The sequence below is a fragment of the Pinus tabuliformis genome, chromosome 2_2 (assembly GCF_031772625.1).
Source record: "Pinus tabuliformis cultivar Carrire ecotype Pingquan chromosome 2_2, CPIR1, whole genome shotgun sequence".
In the NCBI taxonomy this organism is placed as follows: Eukaryota; Viridiplantae; Streptophyta; class Pinopsida; order Pinales; family Pinaceae; genus Pinus; species Pinus tabuliformis.
Genome location: NC_142300.1, coordinates 1,257,531,660 through 1,257,536,454, shown reverse-complemented (window position 1 = coordinate 1,257,536,454; position 4,795 = coordinate 1,257,531,660). Strand labels below are relative to the sequence as shown.

The 4,795-nt window shown below is 33.5% G+C and overlaps 1 pseudogene; it reads right to left on the bottom strand.

Moving 5' to 3' along the window:
- Nucleotides 1-724: 724 nt before the first annotated feature.
- Nucleotides 725-1,546, bottom strand: LOC149198041 (uncharacterized; annotated as a pseudogene).
- Between the last annotated feature and the right edge of the window lie 3,249 nt (nt 1,547-4,795).

Here is a 4,795-nt window from a genome sequence, read left to right as displayed (position 1 = left end):
AGATGTTAAATTTACCCCAGATCTGTGACAGAGATAGATCACTGTTGTTCAATCTCGCAACACACGCGCAAATCACCATGGCTTTCTTCTCAGCTTCGAGACAATCCCCTGTTGTCAGCCACAGCCTTGTTCTTGGCTCCCTTTGCAATTTCTTTGATTTACATGATCGTCACTGATATTTGCCCAATATACGAGACTAGTCGCTGAAATACACCAATTTTCCGAGACTAGTCGCAACCGTCACTGATATTTGCCCAATATCCGAGACTAATAGCTGAAATACGCCCAATTTCAGAGACCATCGCAGTTTTTCATCAATTTTCCACGACCGTCGCGGCTGTACACCTGAAAAGTGCGACGATTGAAAAATGAAAGAAGTGTAATAGTGATTGTCGTGGCTATCCACTCAAAACCTGCGACGATTTAATAGTGATCATTGCGGCTGTCCACTCAAAACCTGTGACGATTTCGGTTCCAACGTATAGGATCTTCAGCCCTGACGCTCTGATACCATGATAAAAATGGCAATGTTTGTATTAATGAAAATAAAACCCACTGGTCAGCGCTACGAAAGAGAGTCTGAACCGGGAGAGTCTGGCTTTGCAAAACACTCTACATTGTTCATCAACATTACACATTAAATAGAATACATAGTTTTAGATAAGTTAGAACAACATCCTAAGAAATAGAAACTAATTCCTAACCTGAGGCTACGTGAACCAACTCTACCTATTCTAGGATATTCTCCATTATCTTCAACACATAAGAATGCACCCCTTGCAAAATTTTGTAATGTTTTATTAGGCTTTCCATCCATGACTGGCACTGCGAAAAAAAAAGTGAGCTAGGTGGCTCTGGCTAACATTTCCTCGTATTGCAAATAATAATCTTGACGTTGTAGCCACATCTACCTGTAAAATGCTGTAATAAACTCCTCTGCTTGTCTATCTACTCGAGGAGAGCAGAGATCCTCCATGGGGGACTTGGGTGTCTCATCAACACAAGAACACTGCAGTTTTTGTTGATGATCACCATTACTCATAACTTTGTGGCTCCCATTTTGGTCTTCATGGACACTGGCACAAACGCAGGGCCGAGCTCTGCAGAGAAGAAAGTGCAAATGATCATCCCATGATCTCTTCTCATGACCCTTCACTGGAGTGCTGCTGCAAGAGAATTCGCAATGATCATCACAAGTTAACAGCACGCGATCATACGCCACTGTTGTGGTTTCCAATCTTCCAATAAATGCCCTCTGCAGATCATGGATTGTCAGCATCATTTTTTGCAATTGTTTCGCTGCAAATCCCTTTCTCATCATCGCAATCACCAATCTGGCCACACTGGAAAACAGCATTCTACTCTTCATATTCAATGTCTCTACTTAATCTGATCCGTTGGCAGGAATTTTTGATAGTCGATCTATTTCTTCTCTGAAGATTTACAGCAATGGTAGATTAAGAGGATATGTAGAACAGCGAATAAATATAAGGAGTTGGGAATGAGATTGAAATGTGGGGGGTGGAATAGGTTTCTATGTGGTGTATATCAATAAATACTAAAGGAATGCCAGCGAGTGGCATAATGTGGGATTTATGAGGTGAAGAACTTTCTCCGATCGAACTCTAACACGTTTTTTCTGCGTAAGATGCCGCTGTCGTTTTGTACAAATGCAATGCTCCCGACTCTCAAGGGATGCGGTAAGTTGTCGCGAAATTGTGTTACGTGTAAAAACTAAAGCGAAGTGACTGTGGCGAACGCAGATGTGAAGAAAAGACAAAGCCAGCTAATGGACAGCTGTGTTAGGTTATGATAATCATTGTAATATGAAAGCGACAGTCCACGCGGTCGTTTCTTTTCCAGCACTGCATTTTTGTTTATTGTCCATCTAAATATACAGCTGCAAGGGACTTTCTATGGGCTCCCTTTATTTACCTTAAAAAAATTGTCATCCCACCCTTCCCCAACCTTGTTGCAAGTCATTCGTTCCACCTTTTCACTTTAAGAAACCATGTGAGAACTTTATTATTCAGAGATTCGTTAGTTGTATTTTATGGATTTTCTTTTTTTTAATTTATTAGCATTTAAGTGTTTATTTTACATTATATAATAAATAAGTTAATTATATAATAACCCATGCAAATCAAATCTTCTAGATATTAAATAAATAATTTTTTTGATTGAGAATTTATTCTCCCAAAACTTCATAATTCTTTGTACCTATTATGACTTACTTTATCAAAACTCCTTAAACTCCTTTATGTTAGATATCACAAATTGATTATGAAGGGGAAGACCTATTATGACTTACTCTATCAAAACTCTTTAAACTCCTTTATGTTAGATATCACGGATTGTTTGTGAAGGGGGAGACCTATTATGACTTACTCTATCAAAACTCCTTAAACTCCTTTATGTTAGATATCATGGATTGATTATGAAGGGGAAGAGAGTGAGGCATTTGGCCTCAATTCTATTGAATGGTTATTGTCAATGTGTATAAGATAGTCAATGTGTATAAGATAGTGAGGTATTTGGTCTCAATTGTGATGATATTTACTTAAATGTATGAGAAAATTTCATTTTTCACATTATTGTATATGAAAATTTGAATATAAAAAATTAGAAAAAAAAACCATCAAAATCTAGAATTACTAGAATATGAGTGGGACTATTTGCAAATCAATTTTAAACATTAGAACTCTAGAGTCCTTAGTTGGTGGTGGGACTTGCTTTCTTATAGCTTATATCTTCCTACACTATGGGCAACTCTAGAGTCCACAGTTGGTGATGGGACTTGCTTTCTTATTGCTTAAATCCTCCTACACTATGGGCCTAAAGTAAAACCTCGAGAGATTTGAACACAGGTGGCACTACTTGCAAATTGATTCCAAACACCAAAATTCCAAAAGCTGGAGTTGGTGATGGAAATTGCTTTCTTATTGCTTGTATCCTCCTACAAGCCTCCAAAAAAGCATAATGAAAATCCAAAAATCCAAACAATATAAATGTACAATGTGATCTATTCCTTGGTGAATTTTGATCATAAAAATTCTAAAAATTACAAGTAATCAGTTACCTCCTAAATTTAATAATCACTTTAAAAAAAATAAAAAAAAAATAAAATTACAATTACATAAACATATCACATGATCCCATAGTCTAACATTAACGCACCCGAATGAGTGGCAATAAGGAAAAAGAAACAGATACTGCACAAATACCATCCACAATGGGCTTGAAAATATTATAGATTAAAAAATTGTGTGTAACCACATACAATTTTTAAATAGAATAGTCAAGAATATTTTAAATATATTAAAAAGATTTTATATTTAAAAGTTTGTTCTTAAATATCATAGCATGTGTATAGTGAAAGAGAGTTTAATGACGGGATTTTGCTAGGTATATATTGATATTATATTATAAATTTATTTATTAAATTTATAAAATTCACTTTTAGCGAGAGTATTGAAATGTTCTTAAAATTATTCTGTAGGTAGATAAATGAGGTTTAAGAAATGAAATCAAATCAGCTAGAATTCAAATACATAAAGGATGAGTAAGAATAAAATTTATTTACTTATAACATTTTTAAATATTTAATTTCATTTCATGTTATTATTGTTTTTATATTAAATAATTAAAAAACTAACACTTCAAAGATATTTGTTAGAATTTTTTAATAAAAAAATAACAAAATACTTTATAATCATATATATATAAAAATGAAATTGTCACATATATTTTTACACGAAGAAAATATATATATATATATATATATATATGAAATTGTCACATACGAAGAAAATATGTATATACATAATAATATTTGAAATTAAACTTAATACAAAACAGAAATATTTTTAACATTTAATATATATAAAAATATCCACGGCATAAAATAAACACTGATAAGATGATTATGACCATTTAAATGTCCCACATAACCACTACCAAAACTACAAATTAAATATCTTAATCATCTTAAAAATCACATTACCTAACAAATAAACAAAAAAATATTTAATATAAAAAATTAATAAATCACTTAAAATTAAATAACTAAGACTTTTCCGATTTGAATGATTCAAACTATTATAATTTTTTTTATAAATATAATTCTTTCATCAATAATGAAAGGTTGGTGGCAAATTTGAGAAAGAAACAATTCCTTCATACCGGCGCCCATAGAAATTGCCTTGCGGATACACTTTTATATTCACAACCAAGTACAGCATCATAAAAGAAATCGCCTGTGGCCCTTGCACTCCAACGGTTATAATTTAAATTTGACACATCTGTCGATAAACTGGCTCACCTTTTTTTATTTGCCTTAAAGTTACTGCATCTCGACTCTGGAGACACCCGCATATTTAAAAATAGAATGTGAGCGTGATAGAAGGTGGTTCTTTATCTCATAAATCCTACATTTATCTTATCTATAACTATCAGTGCCAATTTTTCAGTATTTATTTATACACACCACGCCACATTCCAAGTAGCCTCTGCAGCAATTCTAGCCGGGACGTTTCGATCTTATTCCCAGCTGCTGCTTATATTTATTAGTTGCTCTACATATTCTCAGAATCCGCCATTGCTGTCAAAGTTCAGAGAAATACAAAGCCTATCAAAATTTTGTGCCAACGGTTCAGATTATGTAAAGATGTTGAATATGAAGAATCATATCTTTGGAGAAGACCACTTTACAATTGGCGATTGTGATGATGAGAAGGGGATTCGAAACAATTGCAAAATGATGAGAATCCATGATATTTTTTGGGAGGAAATTTTT